Here is a 26068-nt window from a genome sequence, read left to right on the forward strand (position 1 = left end):
CGCGGAGGAAACGTGTAACTAGGGGGTGTCTACCCACTGACTGACCATTGAAAGGGACGTGGAAAGCAGCTATGGCCGCCACGTAAACCTTTAAGGTGGAGTGGGATAACCCCGCAGAGAGCCTGGCTTGTAAAAACTCCAGAACTGTACCAACTGGGCAGTCTGCTGGGTCAAGCTGGCGGTCTCTGCACCATGAAGTGAAGAGCTTCCACTTCAGGGCGTACAGTTTCCTCGTAGAGGGAGCTCTGGATTGGAGTAGGGTCTCAACAACCTCGGTTGAGAGACCGGCTGCTAACAGCTGTGCCCCCTCAGGGGCCACACCCACAGCCTCCACAACTCCGGGCGAGGGTGAATTATCGTGCCCTGCGCCTGTGAGAGTAGGTCTGTCCTGATCGGTATCTCCCACGGAGAGCCGTCGAGGAGCGAGACTAGATCTGAGAACCATACTCGGCCCGGCCAGAACGGGGCTACTAGTAGTAGACGGGCCCCGTCCCGGCGTACTCTCGCCAGAACTCCCGGGAGCAGAGCGATAGGGGGAAAAGCGTACAGACGAAGCCTCGGCCAGGTCTGTACCATAGCGTCCAGTCCCAGAGGAGCTGGATGAACTAGAGAGAACCAGAGGGGACATTGCGATGTCTCCTGAGTCGCAAAGAGGTCCACCTGAGCTGTACCAAATACTCTCCATATCTGCTTCACCACCTCGGGGTGAAGCATCCATTCCCCGGGCCTCGGCCCCTGTCTCGACAGTATGTCTGCTCCCACATTCAATCTCCCAGGAATATACGCTGCTCTGATCGAGAGGAGCTTGCCCTGGGACCACAGAAGGATCTGGTGTGCCAGCTTGTACAAGGGGCGCGAACGCAGACCCCCCTGGTGATTGATATAAGAGACCACTGATGTGTTGTCGGTGCGCACCAACACATGGTGACCTCTCAGGTCCGGGAGGAAATATTTCAATGCTCGATAGACCGCTAGTATCTCTAGGCAATTGATGTGCCATGTTAGATGGCGACCACTCCACAGACCGCGGGCAGGGTGGCCACTCATGACCGCACCCCAACCGGTGAGGGACGCATCTGTCGCTAGCGTTACACGGCGACAAGGAACTCCCAGCACCGGGCCCTGATTCAAGAACCAAGGTTTCCTCCACATGTCTAAGGCACGAAGGCACCGCCGCGTGACCTTGATAACTCGACGAGGATTCCCCCTCGGGGAAAAGCCCTTGGACTTGAGCCACCACTGTAGGGGTCTCATGTACAGCAGGCCAAAAGGTATCACGTTGGACGCAGCTGCCATCAGCCCTAACAATCTCTGAAATTGTTTGACAGTGAGTGACTGGCCTTCTTTGACTCTCTCGACTGATGTGAGGATCGACTCGATCCGAGCAGGAGACAAACGTGCCTGCATCGTGGTCGAATTCCACACTACGCCTAGATAGGTGGTTCTCTGAACTGGAGAAAGTACACTCTTCTTGGCGTTTAGTCTCAAACCCAGCTCCCCCATGTGTGCGAGAACGACATCTCGATGTCGAGCCGCCATCTGCTCTGATTGAGCTAGGATCAACCAATCGTCGATATAGTTCAGAATGCGGATGCCCTGCATACGGAGGGATACCAGAGCCGCATCTACACATTTCGTGAACGTGCGGGGTGAGAGTGCGAGGCCAAAGGGAAGTACTCGATATTGATAAGCTTTGCCCCCGAAAGCGAACCTCAGAAACTTCCTGTGTTGTGGAAGGATGGATATGTGGAAGTATGCGTCTTTGAGATCTATTGTGACAAACCAGTCCTCGGATCTGATTTGAGCTACAACCTGGTTGACAGTGAGCATCTTGAACTTCAGTGACATAACTGAGCGGTTCAGGAGACGCAAGTCTAGGATCGGACGCAACCCCCCATCCTTCTTTGGAACTATGAAATACCGGCTGTAAAATCCGGATTCCCTGTCTAGAGGAGGGACCACCTCGATGGCCTCCTTCCTTAATAGGGTCTTCACTTCTTGTTCCATAACCAGAGCCTGCTGGGGGCCGACCACAGTCGGTGTAACCCCGTTGAACTTCGGTGGTGGATGACCGAACTGAATGCAATAGCCTCTTTCTATTGTACGCAGGACCCATTGAGATACATTTGGCAGTAGCTTCCACGCTGCTAAATAATCTACTAAGGGAATCAGTCTCTCGAGACTGACCTCTGGTGTAAGAGGCCCCCGAAGGGGCGGCGAGCATCCCAGCTCCGCTACGCTCACGGGCGGAAGTAACTGGGAGTGGCGCTCGCTGGAGGCCGCTGCGCCCTGAAACTCTGGCAGGGTTGGCAGACCGACCTCCTGAGGGTACTGAGGTGAGACGGGCACCGTGTAATGAGGTGAACCGCGCTCTACCCCAGCAGGGGCTACCCTCTGGATCCTGGCGTCAGGATCGTTTCGTCGAGGACTTCCGGGCTTCGATGACAGATCTTAAATCGGCTTTCGCCCTAGAAGCCCCCGACTCAGAGCGTCGTTGCCCTCGGTCCCGACGTGGGGGAGCACGAGTGGCGACGCTCTGTTTTTGCGCTACCCGGTGTGAGGAGCCGGTATGTGGCGTGGTCATCTCCCGCCCAGATGTACCACGAGAGCGACGAGGGAGGAAACTCTGGAACGCCGCCGCCTGCTTGTGCGCCTCCTGGAACCTGTCGACGACAGTATTAACTGTGTCGCCGAACAGGCCCGAGGCTTGAAGCGGGGCGTCCAGGAGGCAGACCCTGTCCCGTTCTTTAATTTCTGACAGGGTCAGCCACAAATGCCTCTCCGCGGCCACTAAAGCTGCCATAGACCGCCCAATTGCGCGAGCGGTCTCCTTAGTGGCGCGGAGGGAGAGATCAGCGGTCTTCCTGAGCTCTTCAATCTCTTCAGACTTAATCCCCTCCCCCTCATCGACATCTCTCAGCAGGTCAGCCTGATAAGCTTGCAGGACTGCCATAGTATGAAGGCACGCCCCAGCCTGACCTGCTGCCACATAACCTTTGCCCACTAGCGATGATGTAACTCGAAGCGGCTTAGTGGGCAATGTCGGAGCCTTTAGAGACGATGCCGAACCGGGTGACAGATAGCTCGCGAGCGTCTGTTCAGCCCGTGGCATCGCTCTATAACCACGCTCTCCCAGCCCCATCACGTTGCCATAATATAGTGAATCAGGGCCAAAGAGGCGGGTCGAATACGGGTGTTTCCACGATCTCGATAACTCATCATGGAGATCGGGAAAATATGGAAGGCTCCGACGTGGAGGTGGTTGCTTCGGCCGCAGAAAGCGTTCATCTAATTTGCTTCTCTGCGGCTCAGTCTGTTTTTCAGCAGGCCAGTCAATTTTTAATTTATCTACTGCCCGCGTGACCACCTCCAACAGCTCCTCATACTGGGGCGACAGGGGTGGCGAATCCCCAGCAACAGTCTCCACATCGACCTCCTCGGAGGAAGAGAGGTGAAGAGTTGATCCCTCACCCTGGGGGGAAGAAACCGACGAGCGTGCTTCCGAACCCAGGGTTTGGGCGCCGGATCTGGCAGATGAGGAAGGAGATAAGGACTGGCCCGTCTCCATTCCTTCTGACAGATCCACCTGCGAACCCCACGAGTGCAGCAGCCGCTCTGCCTCGGCAGAAGCGGGGCCAGCACCGCGAGGAACGCTGGTGAAGGCTCCCTCCTCGAAGAGAGCCCTCCGGGATCGAAGCGTCCGCATTGGCAAACGTTCACAATGCGGGCAGTCGGCCCCCTCGAGAGCCGACTCAGCGTGCTTCGATCCCAGGCAAGCCACGCACAGCCTGTGTGTATCCCCACTCGTAATGTAGCGAGTGCAGGGAGGAACACACAGTCTGTAACGCGGCTTGGAATCGCCCTTCAAATGTTTGGTCTTTTGCTTTTGTTTAGGCATATTGTAGCTGTTTTAGCGATCTTTTTAAGCTAAGGGACAGACAACAATAAATAGGACCAACAGACAGACTTTTGCACATGCACACACAGAGCGCTTGCTGACAGATTCGAAGCTGAAGCCAGCTGCACGGCATGTGCTTTTATAGCTTCCTGGTCGCTACGTCACCCCGCCCGTGACGTCACGCCTTTCCGATGGACTGATTGCACACGATATTCAGAGTCGGTCTCGTCAGGGACGTTCCCCAAAAGCGTTTCGACGCAGCTCGAGTTCCTGAAAAGGAACTTATTTTAGAGCTCCAATGCTCAAGATTGTCAGTTTACAGGTTTCTGAGTCCACTAATGTTAAAATAGTGCTTCTGTTCAAATCAACAGAAAACTAGCCCAAATCTGCTTAAAACCTTCTCTCTCAATGAGCGAATGCTGTTTCATTCAATGTTTAGTGCAAAACTTGCCAAACTGAAAGATGCTTATGTCTTATCAAATATAATGTTTTTTTACAATGCAGTAAAACAGTTTCTAATGTGTTAGAAGTTAAATGCACAAAATCTTATTTTACAGCTCCAATGCTCAAGATTGTCAGTTTGCAGGTTTCTGAGTCCACTAATGTTCAAATAGTGCTCCTGTTCAAATGAACAGCAAACTAGCCCAAATCTGCTTAAAACCTTCTCTCTCAATGAGAGAAAGCTGTTTCATACATTGTTTAGTGCAAAACTTGCCAAACTGAAAGATTCTTATGTCTAATGATATAAAGTGTGTTTTGCAATGCAGTGAGACAGATTTTAATGTGTTAGAAGTTATATGCACAAAATCTTATTTTAGAGCTTCAGTGCTCAAGATTGTCTGATTACAGGTTTCTGAGATCACTAATGTTAAAATAGTGCTTCTGTTCAAATGAACAGCAAACTAGCCCAAATCTGCTTAAAACCTTCTCTCTCAATGAGAGAAAGCTGTTTCATTTAATGTTTAGTGCAAAACTTGCCAAACTGAAAGATGCCTATGTCTTATCAAATATAATGTTTTTTACAATGCAGTAAAACCGTTTCTAATGTGTTAGAAGTTAAATGCACAAAATCTTATTTTAGAGCTCCAATGCTCAAGATTGTCAGTTTACAGGTTTCTGAGACCACTAATGTTAAAATAGTGCTTCTGTTCAAATGAACACCAAACTAGCCCAAATCTGCTTAAAACCTTCTCTCTCAATGATAGAAGGCTGTTTCTTTCAATGTTTAGTGCACAACTTGCCAAACTAAAAGATGCTTATGTCTTATCAAATATAATGTTTTTTACAATGCAGTAAAACCATTTCTAATGCGTTAGAAGTTAAATGCACAAAATCTTATTTTAGAGCTCCAATGCTCAAGATTGTCAGTTTAGAGGTTTCTTAGTCCACTAATGTTCAAATAGTGCTTTCTGTTCAAATGAACTGCAAACTAGCCCAATTCTGCTTAAAAACTTCTCTCTCAATGAGAGAAAGCTGCTTCATTCAATGTTTAGTGCAAAACTTGCCAAACTGAAAGATGCTTATGTCTAATGATATAAAATGTTTTTTGCAATGCAGTGAGACAGTTTTAAATGTGTTAGAAGTTAAATGCACAAAATCTTATTTTAGAGCTCCAATGCTCAAGATTGTCAGTTTACAGGTTTCTGAGTCCACTAATCTTAAAATAGTGCTTCTGTTCAAATGAACTGCAAACTAGCCCAAATCTGCTTAAAACCTCTCTCAATGAGAGAAAGCTGTTTCATAAATTGTTTAGTGCAAAACTTGCCAAACTGAAAGATTCGTATGTCTAATGATATAAAATGTGTTTTGCAATGCAGTGAGACAGATTTTAATGTGTTAGAAGTTATATGCACAAAATCTTATTTTAGAGCTCCAATGCTCAAGATTGTCAGTTTACAGGTTTCTGAGTCCACTAATGTTAAAATAGTGCTTCTGTTCAAATCAACAGAAAACTAGCCCAAATCTGCTTAAAACCTTCTCTCTCAATGAGCGAATGCTGTTTCATTCAATGTTTAGTGCAAAACTTGCCAAACTGAAAGATGCTTATGTCTTATCAAATATAATGTTTTTTTTTACAATGCAGTAAAACAGTTTCTAATGTGTTAGAAGTTAAATGCACAAAATCTTATTTTAGAGCTCCAATGCTCAAGATTGTCAGTTTGCAGGTTTCTGAGTCCACTAATGTTCAAATAGTGCTCCTGTTCAAATGAACAGCAAACTAGCCCAAATCTGCTTAAAACCTTCTCTCTCAATGAGAGAAAGCTGTTTCATACATTGTTTAGTGCAAAACTTGCCAAACTGAAAGATTCTTATGTCTAATGATATAAAATGTGTTTTGCAATGCAGTGAGACAGATTTTAATGTGTTAGAAGTTATATGCACAAAATCTTATTTTAGAGCTTCAGTGCTCAAGATTGTCTGATTACAGGTTTCTGAGATCACTAATGTTAAAATAGTGCTTCTGTTCAAATGAACAGCAAACTAGCCCAAATCTGCTTAAAACCTTCTCTCTCAATGAGAGAAAGCTGTTTCATTTAATGTTTAGTGCAAAACTTGCCAAACTGAAAGATGCCTATGTCTTATCAAATATAATGTTTTTTACAATGCAGTAAAACCGTTTCTAATGTGTTAGAAGTTAAATGCACAAAATCTTATTTTAGAGCTCCAATGCTCAAGATTGTCAGTTTACAGGTTTCTGAGACCACTAATGTTAAAATAGTGCTTCTGTTCAAATGAACACCAAACTAGCCCAAATCTGCTTAAAACCTTCTCTCTCAATGAGAGAAGGCTGTTTCTTTCAATGTTTAGTGCACAACTTGCCAAACTAAAAGATGCTTATGTCTTATCAAATATAATGTTTTTTACAATGCAGTAAAACCATTTCTAATGCGTTAGAAGTTAAATGCACAAAATCTTATTTTAGAGCTCCAATGCTCAAGATTGTCAGTTTAGAGGTTTCTTAGTCCACTAATGTTCAAATAGTGCTTTCTGTTCAAATGAACTGCAAACTAGCCCAATTCTGCTTAAAAACTTCTCTCTCAATGAGAGAAAGCTGCTTCATTCAATGTTTAGTGCAAAACTTGCCAAACTGAAAGATGCTTATGTCTAATGATATAAAATGTTTTTGCAATGCAGTGAGACAGTTTTAAATGTGTTAGAAGTTATATGCACAAAATCTTATTTTAGAGCTCCAATGCTCAAGATTGTCAGTTTACAGGTTTCTTAGTCCACTAATGTTCAAATAGTTCTTTCTGTTCAAATGAACTGCAAACTAGCCCAATTCTGCTTAAAACCTTCTCTCTCAATGAGAGAAAGCTGCTTCATTCAATGTTTAGTGCAAAACTTGCCAAACTGAAAGATGCTTATGTCTTATCAAATATAATGTTTTTTTGCAATGCAGTGAGACAGATTTTAATGTGTTAGAAGTTATATGCACAAAATCTTATTTTAGAGCTCCAATGCTCAAGATTGTCAGTTTACAGGTTTCTGAGACCACTAAAGTTAAAATAGTTCTTCTGTTCAAGTGAACAGCAAACTAGCCCAAATCTGCTTAAAACCTTCTCTCTCAATGAGAGAAAGCTGTTTCATTCAATGTTTAGTGCAAAACTTGCCAAACTGAAAGATGCTTATGTCTAATGATATAAAATGTGTTTTGCAATGCAGTGAGACAGATTTTAATGTGTTAGAAGTTATATGCACAAAATCTTATTTTAGAGCTCCAATGCTCAAGATTGTCAGTTTACAGGTTTCTGAGTCCACTAATGTTAAAATAGTGCTTCTGTTCAAATCAACAGAAAACTAGCCCAAATCTGCTTAAAACCTTCTCTCTCAATGAGAGAATGCTGTTTCATTCAATGTTTAGTGCAAAACTTGCCAAACTGAAAGATGCTTATGTCTTATCAAATATAATGTTTTTTACAATGCAGTAAAACCGTTTCTAATGCGTTAGAAGTTAAATGCACAAAATCTTATTTTAGAGCTCCAATGCTCAAGATTGTCAGTTTACGGGTTTCTGAGTCCACTAATGTTAAAATAGTGCTTCTGTTCAAATGAACTGCAAATTAGCCCAAATCTGCTTAAAACCTCTCTCAATGAGAGAAAGCTGTTTCATACATTGTTTAGTGCAAAACTTGCCAAACTGAAAGATTCTTATGTCTAATGATATAAAATGTGTTTTGCAATGCAGTGAGACAGATTTTAATGTGTTAGAAGTTATATGCACAAAATCTTATTTTAGAGCTCCAATGCTCAAGATTGTCAGTTTACAGGTTTCTGAGTCCACTAATGTTAAAATAGTGCTTCTGTTCAAATCAACAGAAAACTAGCCCAAATCTGCTTAAAACCTTCTCTCTCAATGAGAGAATGCTGTTTCATTCAATGTTTAGTGCAAAACTTGCCAAACTGAAAGATGCTTATGTCTAATGATATAAAATGTGTTTTGCAATGCAGTGAGACAGATTTTAATGTGTTAGTAGTTATATGCACAAAATCTTATTTTAGAGCTCCAATGCTCAAGATTGTCAGTTTACAGGTTTCTGAGTCCACTAATGTTAAAATAGTGCTTCTGTTCAAATGAACCGCAAACTAGCCCAAATCTGCTTAAAACCTTCTCTCTCAATGAGAGAAAGCTGTTTCATTCAATGTTTAGTGCAAAACTTGCCAAACTGAAAGATTCTTATGTCTAATGATATAAAATGTGTTTTGCAATGCAGTGAGACAGATTATAATGTGTTAGAAGTTATATGCACAAAATCTTATTTTAGAGCTTCAGTGCTCAAGATTGTCTGATTACAGGTTTCTGAGATCACTAATGTTAAAATAGTGCTTCTGTTCAAATGAACAGCAAACTAGCCCAAATCTGCTTAAAACTTTCTCTCTCAATGAGAGAAAGCTGTTTCATTTAATGTTTAGTGCAAAACTTGCCAAACTGAAAGATGCCTATGTCTTATCAAATATAATGTTTTTTACAATGCAGTAAAACCGTTTCTAATGTGTTAGAAGTTAAATGCACAAAATCTTATTTTAGAGCTCCAATGCTCAAGATTGTCAGTTTACAGGTTTCTGAGACCACTATTGTTAAAATAGTGCTTCTGTTCAAATGAACACCAAACTAGCCCAAATTTGCTTAAAACCTTCTCTCTCAATGAGAGAAAGCTGTTTCTTTCAATGTTTAGTGCAAAACTTGCCAAACTAAAAGATGCTTATGTCTTATCAAATATAATGTTTTTTACAATGCAGTAAAACCATTTCTAATGCGTTAGAAGTTAAATGCACAAAATCTTATTTTAGAGCTCCAATGCTCAAGATTGTCAGTTTACAGGTTTCTTAGTCCACTAATGTTCAAATAGTTCTTTCTGTTCAAATGAACTGCAAACTAGCCCAATTCTGCTTAAAACCTTCTCTCTCAATGAGAGAAAGCTGCTTCATTCAATGTTTAGTGCAAAACTTGCCAAACTGAAAGATGCTTATGTCTTATCAAATATAATGTTTTTTTGCAATGCAGTGAGACAGATTTTAATGTGTTAGAAGTTATATGCACAAAATCTTATTTTAGAGCTCCAATGCTCAAGATTGTCAGTTTACAGGTTTCTGAGACCACTAAAGTTAAAATAGTTCTTCTGTTCAAGTGAACAGCAAACTAGCCCAAATCTGCTTAAAACCTTCTCTCTCAATGAGAGAAAGCTGTTTCATTCAATGTTTAGTGCAAAACTTGCCAAACTGAAAGATGCTTATGTCTAATGATATAAAATGTGTTTTGCAATGCAGTGAGACAGATTTTAATGTGTTAGAAGTTATATGCACAAAATCTTATTTTAGAGCTCCAATGCTCAAGATTGTCAGTTTACAGGTTTCTGAGTCCATTAATGTTAAAATACTGCTTCTGTTCAAATCAACAGAAAACTAGCCCAAATCTGCTTAAAACCTTCTCTCTCAATGAGAGAATGCTGTTTCATTCAATGTTTAGTGCAAAACTTGCCAAACTGAAAGATGCTTATGTCTTATCAAATATAATGTTTTTTACAATGCAGTAAAACCGTTTCTAATGCGTTAGAAGTTAAATGCACAAAATCTTATTTTAGAGCTCCAATGCTCAAGATTGTCAGTTTACAGGTTTCTGAGTCCACTAATGTTAAAATAGTGCTTCTGTTCAAATGGACTGCAAATTAGCCCAAATCTGCTTAAAACCTCTCTCAATGAGAGAAAGCTGTTTCATACATTGTTTAGTGCAAAACTTGCCAAACTGAAAGATTCTTATGTCTAATGATATAAAATGTGTTTTGCAATGCAGTGAGACAGATTTTAATGTGTTAGAAGTTATATGCACAAAATCTTATTTTAGAGCTCCAATGCTCAAGATTGTCAGTTTACAGGTGTCTGAGTCCACTAATGTTAAAATAGTGCTTCTGTTCAAATCAACAGAAAACTAGCCCAAATCTGCTTAAAACCTTCTCTCTCAATGAGAGAATGCTGTTTCATTCAATGTTTAGTGCAAAACTTGCCAAACTGAAAGATGCTTATGTCTTATCAAATATAATGTTTTTTTGCAATGCAGTGAGACAGATTTTAATGTGTTAGAAGTTATATGCACAAAATCTTATTTTAGAGCTCCAAGGTTCAAGATTGTCAGTTTACAGGTTTCTGACACCACTAATGTTAAAATAGTGCTTCTGTTCAAATGAACAGCAAACTAGCCCAAATCTGCTTAAAACCTTCTCTCTCAATGAGAGAAAGCTGTTTCATTCAATGTTTAGTGCAAAACTTGCCAAACTGAAAGATGCTTATGTCTAATGATATAAAATGTGTTTTGCAATGCAGTGAGACAGATTTTAATGTGTTAGAAGTTATATGCACAAAATCTTATTTTAGAGCTCCAATGCTCAAGATTGTCAGTTTACAGGTTTCTGAGTCCACTAATGTTAAAATAGTGCTTCTGTTCAAATGAACCGCAAACTAGCCCAAATCTGCTTAAAACCTTTTCTCTCAATGAGAGAAAGCTGTTTCATTCATTGTTTAGTGCAAAACTTGCCAAACTGAAAGATGCTTATGTCTAATGATATAAAATGTTTTTTTGCAATGCAGTGAGACAGATTTTAATGTGTTAGAAGTTATATGCACAAAATCTTATTTTAGAGCTCCAATGTTCAAGATTGTCAGTTTACAGGTTTCTGAGTCCACTAATGTTAAAATAGTGCTTCTGTTCAAATGAACCGCAAACTAGCCCAAATTTGCTTAAAACCTTCTCTCTCAATGAGAGAAAGCTGTTTCATTCATTGTTTAGTGCAAAACTTGCCAAACTGAAAGATGCTTATGTCTTATCAAATATAATGTTTTTTACAATGCAGTAAAACCGTTTCTAATGCGTTAGAAGTTAAATGCACAAAATCTTATTTTAGAGCTCCAATGCTCAAGATTGTCAGTTTACAGGTTTCTGAGTCCACTAATGTTCAAATAGTGCTTCTGTTCAAATGAACTGCAAACTAGCCCAAATCTGCTTAAAACCTTCTCTCTCAATGAGAGAAAGCTGTTTCATACATTGTTGAGTGCAAAACTTGCCAAACTGAAAGATTCTTATGTCTAATGATATAAAATGTGTTTTACAATGCAGTGAGACAGATTTTAATGTGTTAGAAGTTATATGCACAAAATCTTATTTTAGAGCTCCAATGCTCAAAGATTGTCAGTTTACAGGTTTCTGAGTCCATTAATGTTAAAATAGTGCTTCTGTTCAAATCAACAGAAAACTAGCCCAAATCTGCTTAAAACCTTCTCTCTCAATGAGAGAATGCTGTTTCATTCAATGTTTAGTGCAAAACTTGCCAAACTGAAAGATGTTTATGTTTTATCAAATATAATGTTTTTTTGCAATGCAGTGAGACAGATTTTAATGTGTTAGAAGTTATAAGCACAAAATCTTATTTTACAGCTCCAATGCTCAAGATTGTCAGTTTACAGGTTTCTGAGTCCACTAATCTTAAAATAGTGCTTCTGTTCAAATGAACTGCAAACTAGCCCAAATCTGCTTAAAACCTCTCTCAATGAGAGAAAGCTGTTTCATACATTGTTTAGTGCAAAACTTGCCAAACTGAAAGATTCTTATGTCTAATGATATAAAATGTGTTTTGCAATGCAGTGAGACAGATTTTAATGTGTTAGAAGTTATATGCACAAAATCTTATTTTAGAGCTCCAATGCTCAAGATTGTCAGTTTGCAGGTTTCTGAGTCCACTAATGTTAAAATAGTGCTTCTGTTCAAATGAACAGCAAACTAGCCCAAATCTGCTTAAAACCTTCTCTCTCAATGAGAGAAAGCTGTTTCATACATTGTTTAGTGCAAAACTTGCCAAACTGAAAGATTCTTATGTCTAATGATATAAAATGTGTTTTGCAATGCAGGTGAGACAGATTTTAATGTGTTAGAAGTTATATGCACAAAATCTTATTTTAGAGCTCCAATGCTCAAGATTGTCAGTTTACAGGTTTCTGAGTCCACTAATCTTAAAATAGTGCTTCTGTTCAAATGAACTGCAAACTAGCCCAAATCTGCTTAAAACCTCTCTCAATGAGAGAAAGCTGTTTCATAAATTGTTTAGTGCAAAACTTGCCAAACTGAAAGATTCGTATGTCTAATGATATAAAATGTGTTTTGCAATGCAGTGAGACAGATTTTAATGTGTTAGAAGTTATATGCACAAAATCTTATTTTAGAGCTCCAATGCTCAAGATTGTCAGTTTACAGGTTTCTGAGTCCACTAATGTTAAAATAGTGCTTCTGTTCAAATCAACAGAAAACTAGCCCAAATCTGCTTAAAACCTTCTCTCTCAATGAGCGAATGCTGTTTCATTCAATGTTTAGTGCAAAACTTGCCAAACTGAAAGATGCTTATGTCTTATCAAATATAATGTTTTTTTTACAATGCAGTAAAACAGTTTCTAATGTGTTAGAAGTTAAATGCACAAAATCTTATTTTAGAGCTCCAATGCTCAAGATTGTCAGTTTGCAGGTTTCTGAATCCACTAATGTTCAAATAGTGCTTCTGTTCAAATGAACAGCAAACTAGCCCAAATCTGCTTAAAACCTTCTCTCTCAATGAGAGAAAGCTGTTTCATACATTGTTTAGTGCAAAACTTGCCAAACTGAAAGATTCTTATGTCTAATGATATAAAATGTGTTTTGCAATGCAGTGAGACAGATTTTAATGTGTTAGAAGTTATATGCACAAAATCTTATTTTAGAGCTTCAGTGCTCAAGATTGTCTGATTACAGGTTTCTGAGATCACTAATGTTAAAATAGTGCTTCTGTTCAAATGAACACCAAACTAGCCCAAATCTGCTTAAAACCTTCTCTCTCAATGAGAGAAGGCTGTTTCTTTCAATGTTTAGTGCACAACTTGCCAAACTAAAAGATGCTTATGTCTTATCAAATATAATGTTTTTTACAATGCAGTAAAACCATTTCTAATGCGTTAGAAGTTAAATGCACAAAATCTTATTTTAGAGCTCCAATGCTCAAGATTGTCAGTTTACAGGTTTCTTAGTCCACTAATGTTCAAATAGTGCTTTCTGTTCAAATGAACTGCAAACTAGCCCAATTCTGCTTAAAAACTTCTCTCTCAATGAGAGAAAGCTGCTTCATTCAATGTTTAGTGCAAAACTTGCCAAACTGAAAGATGCTTATGTCTAATGATATAAAATGTTTTTTGCAATGCAGTGAGACAGTTTTAAATGTGTTAGAAGTTATATGCACAAAATCTTATTTTAGAGCTCCAATGCTCAAGATTGTCAGTTTACAGGTTTCTGAGACCACTAATGTTAAAATAGTGCTTCTGTTCAAATGAACACCAAACTAGTCCAAATCTGCTTAAAACCTTCTCTCTCAATGAGAGAAAGCTGTTTCATTCAATGTTTAGTGCAAAACTTGCCAAACTAAAAGACGCTTATGTCTTATCAAATATAATGTTTTTTACAATGCAGTAAAACCATTTCTAATGCGTTAGAAGTTAAATGCACAAAATCTTATTTTAGAGCTCCAATGCTCAAGATTGTCAGTTTACAGGTTTCTTAGTCCACTAATGTTCAAATAGTTCTTTCTGTTCAAATGAACTGCAAACTAGCCCAATTCTGCTTAAAACCTTCTCTCTCAATGAGAGAAAGCTGCTTCATTCAATGTTTAGTGCAAAACTTGCCAAACTGAAAGATGCTTATGTCTTATCAAATATAATGTTTTTTTGCAATGCATTGAGACAGATTTTAATGTGTTAGAAGTTATATGCACAAAATCTTATTTTAGAGCTCCAATGCTCAAGATTGTCAGTTTACAGGTTTCTGAGACCACTAAAGTTAAAATAGTTCTTCTGTTCAAGTGAACAGCAAACTAGCCCAAATCTGCTTAAAACCTTCTCTCTCAATGAGAGAAAGCTGTTTCATTCAATGTTTAGTGCAAAACTTGCCAAACTGAAAGATGCTTATGTCTAATGATATAAAATGTGTTTTGCAATGCAGTGAGACAGATTTTAATGTGTTAGAAGTTATATGCACAAAATCTTATTTTAGAGCTCCAATGCTCAAGATTGTCAGTTTACAGGTTTCTGAGTCCACTAATGTTAAAACAGTGCTTCTGTTCAAATCAACAGAAAACTAGCCCAAATCTGCTTAAAACCTTCTCTCTCAATGAGAGAATGCTGTTTCATTCAATGTTTAGTGCAAAACTTGCCAAACTGAAAGATGCTTATGTCTTATCAAATATAATGTTTTTTACAATGCAGTAAAACCGTTTCTAATGCGTTAGAAGTTAAATGCACAAAATCTTATTTTAGAGCTCCAATGCTCAAGATTGTCAGTTTACGGGTTTCTGAGTCCACTAATGTTAAAATAGTGCTTCTGTTCAAATGAACTGCAAATTAGCCCAAATCTGCTTAAAACCTCTCTCAATGAGAGAAAGCTGTTTCATACATTGTTTAGTGCAAAACTTGCCAAACTGAAAGATTCTTATGTCTAATGATATAAAATGTGTTTTGCAATGCAGTGAGACAGATTTTAATGTGTTAGAAGTTATATGCACAAAATCTTATTTTAGAGCTCCAATGCTCAAGATTGTCAGTTTACAGGTTTCTGAGTCCACTAATGTTAAAATAGTGCTTCTGTTCAAATCAACAGAAAACTAGCCCAAATCTGCTTAAAACCTTCTCTCTCAATGAGAGAATGCTGTTTCATTCAATGTTTAGTGCAAAACTTGCCAAACTGAAAGATGCTTATGTCTTATCAAATATAATGTTTTTTTGCAATGCAGTGAGACAGATTTTAATGTGTTAGAAGTTATATGCACAAAATCTTATTTTAGAGCTCCAAGGTTCAAGATTGTCAGTTTACAGGTTTCTGACACCACTAATGTTAAAATAGTGCTTCTGTTCAAATGAACAGCAAACTAGCCCAAATCTGCTTAAAACCTTCTCTCTCAATGAGAGAAAGCTGTTTCATTTAATGTTTAGTGCAAAACTTGCCAAACTGAAAGATGCTTATGTCTAATGATATAAAATGTGTTTTGCAATGCAGTGAGACAGATTTTAATGTGTTAGAAGTTATATGCACAAAATCTTATTTTAGAGCTTCAGTGCTCAAGATTGTCTGATTACAGGTTTCTGAGATCACTAATGTTAAAATAGTGCTTCTGTTCAAATGAACAGCAAACTAGCCCAAATCTGCTTAAAACTTTCTCTCTCAATGAGAGAAAGCTGTTTCATTTAATGTTTAGTGCAAAACTTGCCAAACTGAAAGATGCCTATGTCTTATCAAATATAATGTTTTTTACAATGCAGTAAAACCGTTTCTAATGTGTTAGAAGTTAAATGCACAAAATCTTATTTTAGAGCTCCAATGCTCAAGATTGTCAGTTTACAGGTTTCTGAGACCACTATTGTTAAAATAGTGCTTCTGTTCAAATGAACACCAAACTAGCCCAAATCTGCTTAAAACCTTCTCTCTCAATGAGAGAAAGCTGTTTCTTTCAATGTTTAGTGCAAAACTTGCCAAACTAAAAGATGCTTATGTCTTATCAAATATAATGTTTTTTACAATGCAGTAAAACCATTTCTAATGCGTTAGAAGTTAAATGCACAAAATCTTATTTTAGAGCTCCAATGCTCAAGATTGTCAGTTTACAGGTTTCTTAGTCCACTAATGTTCAAATAGTGCTTTCTGTTCAAATGAACTGCAAACTAGCCCAATTCTGCTTAAAAACTTCTCTCTCAATGAGAGAAAGCTGCTTCATTCAATGTTTAGTGCAAAACTTGCCAAACTGAAAGATGCTTATGTCTAATGATATAAAATGTTTTTTGCAATGCAGTGAGACAGTTTTAAATGTGTTAGAAGTTATATGCACAAAATCTTATTTTAGAGCTCCAATGCTCAAGATTGTCAGTTTACAGGTTTCTGAGACCACTAATGTTAAAATAGTGCTTCTGTTCAAATGAACACCAAACTAGCCCAAATCTGCTTAAAACCTTCTCTCTCAATGAGAGAAAGCTGTTTCATTCAATGTTTAGTGCAAAACTTGCCAAACTAAAAGACGCTTATGTCTTATCAAATATAATGTTTTTTACAATGCAGTAAAACCATTTCTAATGCGTTAGAAGTTAAATGCACAAAATCTTATTTTAGAGCTCCAATGCTCAAGATTGTCAGTTTACAGGTTTCTTAGTCCACTAATGTTCAAATAGTTCTTTCTGTTCAAATGAACTGCAAACTAGCCCAATTCTGCTTAAAACCTTCTCTCTCAATGAGAGAAAGCTGCTTCATTCAATGTTTAGTGCAAAACTTGCCAAACTGAAAGATGCTTATGTCTTATCAAATATAATGTTTTTTTGCAATGCAGTGAGACAGATTTTAATGTGTTAGAAGTTATATGCACAAAATCTTATTTTAGAGCTCCAATGCTCAAGATTGTCAGTTTACAGGTTTCTGAGACCACTAAAGTTAAAATAGTTCTTCTGTTCAAGTGAACAGCAAACTAGCCCAAATCTGCTTAAAACCTTCTCTCTCAATGAGAGAAAGCTGTTTCATTCAATGTTTAGTGCAAAACTTGCCAAACTGAAAGATGCTTATGTCTAATGATATAAAATGTGTTTTGCAATGCAGTGAGACAGATTTTAATGTGTTAGAAGTTATATGCACAAAATCTTATTTTAGAGCTCCAATGCTCAAGATTGTCAGTTTACAGGTTTCTGAGTCCATTAATGTTAAAATACTGCTTCTGTTCAAATCAACAGAAAACTAGCCCAAATCTGCTTAAAACCTTCTCTCTCAATGAGAGAATGCTGTTTCATTCAATGTTTAGTGCAAAACTTGCCAAACTGAAAGATGCTTATGTCTTATCAAATATAATGTTTTTTACAATGCAGTAAAACCGTTTCTAATGCGTTAGAAGTTATATGCACAAAATCTTATTTTAGAGCTCCAATGCTCAAGATTGTCAGTTTACAGGTTTCTGAGTCCACTAATGTTAAAATAGTGCTTCTGTTCAAATCAACAGAAAACTAGCCCAAATCTGCTTAAAACCTTCTCTCTCAATGAGAGAATGCTGTTTCATTCAATGTTTAGTGCAAAACTTGCCAAACTGAAAGATGCTTATGTCTTATCAAATATAATGTTTTTTTTGCAATGCAGTGAGACAGATTTTAATGTGTTAGAAGTTATATGCACAAAATCTTATTTTAGAGCTCCAAGGTTCAAGATTGTCAGTTTACAGGTTTCTGACACCACTAATGTTAAAATAGTGCTTCTGTTCAAATGAACAGCAAACTAGCCCAAATCTGCTTAAAACCTTCTCTCTCAATGAGAGAAAGCTGTTTCATTCAATGTTTAGTGCAAAACTTGCCAAACTGAAAGATGCTTATGTCTTATCAAATATAATGTTTTTTTGCAATGCAGTGAGACAGATTTTAATGTGTTAGAAGTTATATGCACAAAATCTTATTTTACAGCTCCAATGCTCAAGATTGTCAGTTTACAGGTTTCTGAGTCCACTAATGTTAAAATAGTGCTTCTGTTCAAATCAACAGAAAACTAGCCCAAATCTGCTTAAAACCTTCTCTCTCAATGAGAGAAAGCTGTTTCATACATTGTTTAGTGCAAAACTTGCCAAACTGAAAGATTCTTATGTCTAATGATATAAAATGTGTTTTGCAATGCAGTGAGACAGATTTTAATGTGTTAGAAGTTATATGCACAAAATCTTATTTTAGAGCTCCAATGCTCAAGATTGTCAGTTTACAGGTTTCTGAGTCCACTAATCTTAAAATAGTGCTTCTGTTCAAATGAACTGCAAACTAGCCCAAATCTGCTTAAAACCTCTCTCAATGAGAGAAAGCTGTTTCATACATTGTTTAGTGCAAAACTTGCCAAACTGAAAGATTCTTGTCTAATGATATAAAATGTGTTTTGCAATGCAGTGAGACAGATTTTAATGTGTTAGAAGTTATATGCACAAAATCTTATTTTAGAGCTTCAGTGCTCAAGATTGTCTGATTACAGGTTTCTGAGATCACTAATGTTAAAATAGTGCTTCTGTTCAAATGAACAGCAAACTAGCCCAAATCTGCTTAAAACTTTCTCTCTCAATGAGAGAAAGCTGTTTCATTTAATGTTTAGTGCAAAACTTGCCAAACTGAAAGATGCCTATGTCTTATCAAATATAATGTTTTTTACAATGCAGTAAAACCGTTTCTAATGTGTTAGAAGTTAAATGCACAAAATCTTATTTTAGAGCTCCAATGCTCAAGATTGTCAGTTTACAGGTTTCTGAGACCACTATTGTTAAAATAGTGCTTCTGTTCAAATGAACACCAAACTAGCCCAAATCTGCTTAAAACCTTCTCTCTCAATGAGAGAAAGCTGTTTCTTTCAATGTTTAGTGCAAAACTTGCCAAACTAAAAGATGCTTATGTCTTATCAAATATAATGTTTTTTACAATGCAGTAAAACCATTTCTAATGCGTTAGAAGTTAAATGCACAAAATCTTATTTTAGAGCTCCAATGCTCAAGATTGTCAGTTTACAGGTTTCTTAGTCCACTAATGTTCAAATAGTGCTTTCTGTTCAAATGAACTGCAAACTAGCCCAATTCTGCTTAAAAACTTCTCTCTCAATGAGAGAAAGCTGCTTCATTCAATGTTTAGTGCAAAACTTGCCAAACTGAAAGATGCTTATGTCTAATGATATAAAATGTTTTTTGCAATGCAGTGAGACAGTTTTAAATGTGTTAGAAGTTATATGCACAAAATCTTATTTTAGAGCTCCAATGCTCAAGATTGTCAGTTTACAGGTTTCTGAGACCACTAATGTTAAAATAGTGCTTCTGTTCAAATGAACACCAAACTAGCCCAAATCTGCTTAAAACCTTCTCTCTCAATGAGAGAAAGCTGTTTCATTCAATGTTTAGTGCAAAACTTGCCAAACTGAAAGATGTTTATGTCTAATGATATAAAATGTGTTTTGCAATGCAGTGAGACAGATTTTAATGTGTTAGAAGTTATATGCACAAAATCTTATTTTAGAGCTCCAATGCTCAAGATTGTCAGTTTACAGGTTTCTGAGTCCATTAATGTTAAAATACTGCTTCTGTTCAAATCAACAGAAAACTAGCCCAAATCTGCTTAAAACCTTCTCTCTCAATGAGAGAATGCTGTTTCATTCAATGTTTAGTGCAAAACTTGCCAAACTGAAAGATGCTTATGTCTTATCAAATATAATGTTTTTTACAATGCAGTAAAACCGTTTCTAATGCGTTAGAAGTTAAATGCACAAAATCTTATTTTAGAGCTCCAATGCTCAAGATTGTCAGTTTACAGGTTTCTGAGTCCACTAATGTTAAAATAGTGCTTCTGTTCAAATGGACTGCAAATTAGCCCAAATCTGCTTAAAACCTCTCTCAATGAGAGAAAGCTGTTTCATACATTGTTTAGTGCAAAACTTGCCAAACTGAAAGATTCTTATGTCTAATGATATAAAATGTGTTTTGCAATGCAGTGAGACAGATTTTAATGTGTTAGAAGTTATATGCACAAAATCTTATTTTAGAGCTCCAATGCTCAAGATTGTCAGTTTACAGGTTTCTGAGTCCACTAATGTTAAAATAGTGCTTCTGTTCAAATCAACAGAAAACTAGCCCAAATCTGCTTAAAACCTTCTCTCTCAATGAGAGAATGCTGTTTCATTCAATGTTTAGTGCAAAACTTGCCAAACTGAAAGATGCTTATGTCTTATCAAATATAATGTTTTTTTTGCAATGCAGTGAGACAGATTTTAATGTGTTAGAAGTTATATGCACAAAATCTTATTTTAGAGCTCCAAGGTTCAAGATTGTCAGTTTACAGGTTTCTGACACCACTAATGTTAAAATAGTGCTTCTGTTCAAATGAACAGCAAACTAGCCCAAATCTGCTTAAAACCTTCTCTCTCAATGAGAGAAAGCTGTTTCATTCAATGTTTAGTGCAAAACTTGCCAAACTGAAAGATGCTTATGTCTTATCAAATATAATGTTTTTTTGCAATGCAGTGAGACAGATTTTAATGTGTTAGAAGTTATATGCACAAAATCTTATTTTACAGCTCCAATGCTCAAGATTGTCAGTTTACAGGTTTCTGAGTCCACTAATGTTAAAATAGTGCTTCTGTTCAAATCAACAGAAAACTAGCCCAAATCTGCTTAAAACCTTCTCTCTCAATGAGAGAAAGCTGTTTCATACATTGTTTAGTGCAAAACTTGCCAAACTGAAAGATTCTTATGTCTAATGATATAAAATGTGTTTTGCAATGCAGTGAGACAGATTTTAATGTGTTAGAAGTTATATGCACAAAATCTTATTTTAGAGCTCCAATGCTCAAGATTGTCAGTTTACAGGTTTCTGAGTCCACTAATCTTAAAATAGTGCTTCTGTTCAAATGAACTGCAAACTAGCCCAAATCTGCTTAAAACCTCTCTCAATGAGAGAAAGCTGTTTCATACATTGTTTAGTGCAAAACTTGCCAAACTGAAATATTCTTGTCTAATGATATAAAATGTGTTTTGCAATGCAGTGAGACAGATTTTAATGTGTTAGAAGTTATATGCACAAAATCTTATTTTAGAGCTCCAATGCTCAAGATTGTCAGTTTACAGGTTTCTGAGTCCACTAATGTTAAAATAGTGCTTCTGTTCAAATGAACCGCAAACTAGCCCAAATTTGCTTAAAACCTTCTCTCTCAATGAGAGAAAGCTGTTTCATTCATTGTTTAGTGCAAAACTTGCCAAACTGAAAGATGCTTATGTCTTATCAAATATAATGTTTTTTACAATGCAGTAAAACCGTTTCTAATGCGTTAGAAGTTAAATGCACAAAATCTTATTTTAGAGCTCCAATGCTCAAGATTGTCAGTTTACAGGTTTCTGAGTCCACTAATGTTCAAATAGTGCTTCTGTTCAAATGAACTGCAAACTAGCCCAAATCTGCTTAAAACCTCTCTCAATGAGAGAAAGCTGTTTCATACATTGTTGAGTGCAAAACTTGCCAAACTGAAAGATTCTTATGTCTAATGATATAAAATGTGTTTTGCAATGCAGTGAGACAGATTTTAATGTGTTAGAAGTTATATGCACAAAATCTTATTTTAGAGCTCCAATGCTCAAGATTGTCAGTTTACAGGTTTCTGAGTCCACTAATGTTAAAATAGTGCTTCTGTGCAAATCAACAGAAAACTAGCCCAAATCTGCTTAAAACCTTCTCTCTCAATGAGAGAATGCTGTTTCATTCAATGTTTAGTGCAAAACTTGCCAAACTGAAAGATGCTTATGTCTTATCAAATATAATGTTTTTTTGCAATGCAGTGAGACAGATTTTAATGTGTTAGAAGTTATAAGCACAAAATCTTATTTTAGAGCTCCAATGCTCAAGATTGTCAGTTTACAGGTTTCTGAGTCCACTAATCTTAAAATAGTGCTTCTGTTCAAATGAACTGCAAACTAGCCCAAATCTGCTTAAAACCTCTCTCAATGAGAGAAAGCTGTTTCATACATTGTTTAGTGCAAAACTTGCCAAACTGAAAGATTCTTATGTCTAATGATATAAAATGTGTTTTGCAATGCAGTGAGACAGATTTTAATGTGTTAGAAGTTATATGCACAAAATCTTATTTTAGAGCTCCAATGCTCAAGATTGTCAGTTTGCAGGTTTCTGAGTCCACTAATGTTAAAATAGTGCTTCTGTTCAAATGAACAGCAAACTAGCCCAAATCTGCTTAAAACCTTCTCTCTCAATGAGAGAAAGCTGTTTCATACATTGTTTAGTGCAAAACTTGCCAAACTGAAAGATTCTTATGTCTAATGATATAAAATGTGTTTTGCAATGCAGTGAGACAGATTTTAATGTGTTAGAAGTTATATGCACAAAATCTTATTTTAGAGCTCCAATGCTCAAGATTGTCAGTTTGCAGGTTTCTGAGTCCACTAATGTTAAAATAGTGCTTCTGTTCAAATGAACAGCAAACTAGCCCAAATCTGCTTAAAACCTTCTCTCTCAATGAGAGAAGGCTGTTTCTTTCAATGTTTAGTGCAAAACTTGCCAAACTGAAAGATGCTTATGTCTAATGATATAAAATGTGTTTTGCAATGCAGTGAGACAGATTTTAATGTGTTAGAAGTTATATGCACAAAATCTTATTTTAGAGCTCCAAGGTTCAAGATTGTCAGTTTACAGGTTTCTGACACCACTAATGTTAAAATAGTGCTTCTGTTCAAATGAACAGCAAACTAGCCCAAATCTGCTTAAAACCTTCTCTCTCAATGAGAGAAAGCTGTTTCATTTAATGTTTAGTGCAAAACTTGCCAAACTGAAAGATGCTTATGTCTAATGATATAAAATGTGTTTTGCAATGCAGTGAGACAGATTTTAATGTGTTAGAAGTTATATGCACAAAATCTTATTTTAGAGCTTCAGTGCTCAAGATTGTCTGATTACAGGTTTCTGAGATCACTAATGTTAAAATAGTGCTTCTGTTCAAATGAACAGCAAACTAGCCCAAATCTGCTTAAAACTTTCTCTCTCAATGAGAGAAAGCTGTTTCATTTAATGTTTAGTGCAAAACTTGCCAAACTGAAAGATGCCTATGTCTTATCAAATATAATGTTTTTTACAATGCAGTAAAACCGTTTCTAATGTGTTAGAAGTTAAATGCACAAAATCTTATTTTAGAGCTCCAATGCTCAAGATTGTCAGTTTACAGGTTTCTGAGACCACTATTGTTAAAATAGTGCTTCTGTTCAAATGAACACCAAACTAGCCCAAATCTGCTTAAAACCTTCTCTCTCAATGAGAGAAAGCTGTTTCTTTCAATGTTTAGTGCAAAACTTGCCAAACTAAAAGATGCTTATGTCTTATCAAATATAATGTTTTTTACAATGCAGTAAAACCATTTCTAATGCGTTAGAAGTTAAATGCACAAAATCTTATTTTAGAGCTCCAATGCTCAAGATTGTCAGTTTACAGGTTTCTTAGTCCACTAATGTTCAAATAGTGCTTTCTGTTCAAATGAACTGCAAACTAGCCCAATTCTGCTTAAAAACTTCTCTCTCAATGAGAGAAAGCTGCTTCATTCAATGTTTAGTGCAAAACTTGCCAAACTGAAAGATGCTTATGTCTAATGATATAAAATGTTTTTTGCAATGCAGTGAGACAGTTTTAAATGTGTTAGAAGTTATATGCACAAAATCTTATTTTAGAGCTCCAATGCTCAAGATTGTCAGTTTACAGGTTTCTGAGACCACTAATGTTAAAATAGTGCTTCTGTTCAAATGAACACCAAACTAGCCCAAATCTGCTTAAAACCTTCTCTCTCAATGAGAGAAAGCTGTTTCATTCAATGTTTAGTGCAAAACTTGCCAAACTAAAAGACGCTTATGTCTTATCAAATATAATGTTTTTTACAATGCAGTAAAACCATTTCTAATGCGTTAGAAGTTAAATGCACAAAATCTTATTTTAGAGCTCCAATGCTCAAGATTGTCAGTTTACAGGTTTCTTAGTCCACTAATGTTCAAATAGTTCTTTCTGTTCAAATGAACTGCAAACTAGCCCAATTCTGCTTAAAACCTTCTCTCTCAATGAGAGAAAGCTGCTTCATTCAATGTTTAGTGCAAAACTTGCCAAACTGAAAGATGCTTATGTCTTATCAAATATAATGTTTTTTTGCAATGCAGTGAGACAGATTTTAATGTGTTAGAAGTTATATGCACAAAATCTTATTTTAGAGCTCCAATGCTCAAGATTGTCAGTTTACAGGTTTCTGAGACCACTAAAGTTAAAATAGTTCTTCTGTTCAAATGAACTGCAAACTAGCCCAATTCTGCTTAAAACCTTCTCTCTCAATGAGAGAAAGCTGTTTCATTCAATGTTTAGTGCAAAACTTGCCAAACTGAAAGATGCTTATGTCTAATGATATAAAATGTGTTTTGCAATGCAGTGAGACAGATTTTAATGTGTTAGAAGTTATATGCACAAAATCTTATTTTAGAGCTCCAATGCTCAAGATTGTCAGTTTACAGGTTTCTGAGTCCATTAATGTTAAAATACTGCTTCTGTTCAAATCAACAGAAAACTAGCCCAAATCTGCTTAAAACCTTCTCTCTCAATGAGAGAATGCTGTTTCATTCAATGTTTAGTGCAAAACTTGCCAAACTGAAAGATGCTTATGTCTTATCAAATATAATGTTTTTTACAATGCAGTAAAACCGTTTCTAATGCGTTAGAAGTTAAATGCACAAAATCTTATTTTAGAGCTCCAATGCTCAAGATTGTCAGTTTACAGGTTTCTGAGTCCACTAATGTTAAAATAGTGCTTCTGTTCAAATGGACTGCAAATTAGCCCAAATCTGCTTAAAACCTCTCTCAATGAGAGAAAGCTGTTTCATACATTGTTTAGTGCAAAACTTGCCAAACTGAAAGATTCTTATGTCTAATGATATAAAATGTGTTTTGCAATGCAGTGAGACAGATTTTAATGTGTTAGAAGTTATATGCACAAAATCTTATTTTAGAGCTCCAATGCTCAAGATTGTCAGTTTACAGGTTTCTGAGTCCACTAATGTTAAAATAGTGCTTCTGTTCAAATCAACAGAAAACTAGCCCAAATCTGCTTAAAACCTTCTCTCTCAATGAGAGAATGCTGTTTCATTCAATGTTTAGTGCAAAACTTGCCAAACTGAAAGATGCTTATGTCTTATCAAATATAATGTTTTTTTTGCAATGCAGTGAGACAGATTTTAATGTGTTAGAAGTTATATGCACAAAATCTTATTTTAGAGCTCCAAGGTTCAAGATTGTCAGTTTACAGGTTTCTGACACCACTAATGTTAAAATAGTGCTTCTGTTCAAATGAACAGCAAACTAGCCCAAATCTGCTTAAAACCTTCTCTCTCAATGAGAGAAAGCTGTTTCATTCAATGTTTAGTGCAAAACTTGCCAAACTGAAAGATGCTTATGTCTTATCAAATATAATGTTTTTTTGCAATGCAGTGAGACAGATTTTAATGTGTTAGAAGTTATATGCACAAAATCTTATTTTACAGCTCCAATGCTCAAGATTGTCAGTTTACAGGTTTCTGAGTCCACTAATGTTAAAATAGTGCTTCTGTTCAAATCAACAGAAAACTAGCCCAAATCTGCTTAAAACCTTCTCTCTCAATGAGAGAAAGCTGTTTCATACATTGTTTAGTGCAAAACTTGCCAAACTGAAAGATTCTTATGTCTAATGATATAAAATGTGTTTTGCAATGCAGTGAGACAGATTTTAATGTGTTAGAAGTTATATGCACAAAATCTTATTTTAGAGCTCCAATGCTCAAGATTGTCAGTTTACAGGTTTCTGAGTCCACTAATCTTAAAATAGTGCTTCTGTTCAAATGAACTGCAAACTAGCCCAAATCTGCTTAAAACCTCTCTCAATGAGAGAAAGCTGTTTCATACATTGTTTAGTGCAAAACTTGCCAAACTGAAAGATTCTTGTCTAATGATATAAAATGTGTTTTGCAATGCAGTGAGACAGATTTTAATGTGTTAGAAGTTATATGCACAAAATCTTATTTTAGAGCTTCAGTGCTCAAGATTGTCTGATTACAGGTTTCTGAGATCACTAATGTTAAAATA

This window comes from Carassius carassius, chromosome 8, assembly GCF_963082965.1.
Source record: "Carassius carassius chromosome 8, fCarCar2.1, whole genome shotgun sequence".
In the NCBI taxonomy this organism is placed as follows: domain Eukaryota; kingdom Metazoa; phylum Chordata; class Actinopteri; order Cypriniformes; family Cyprinidae; genus Carassius; species Carassius carassius.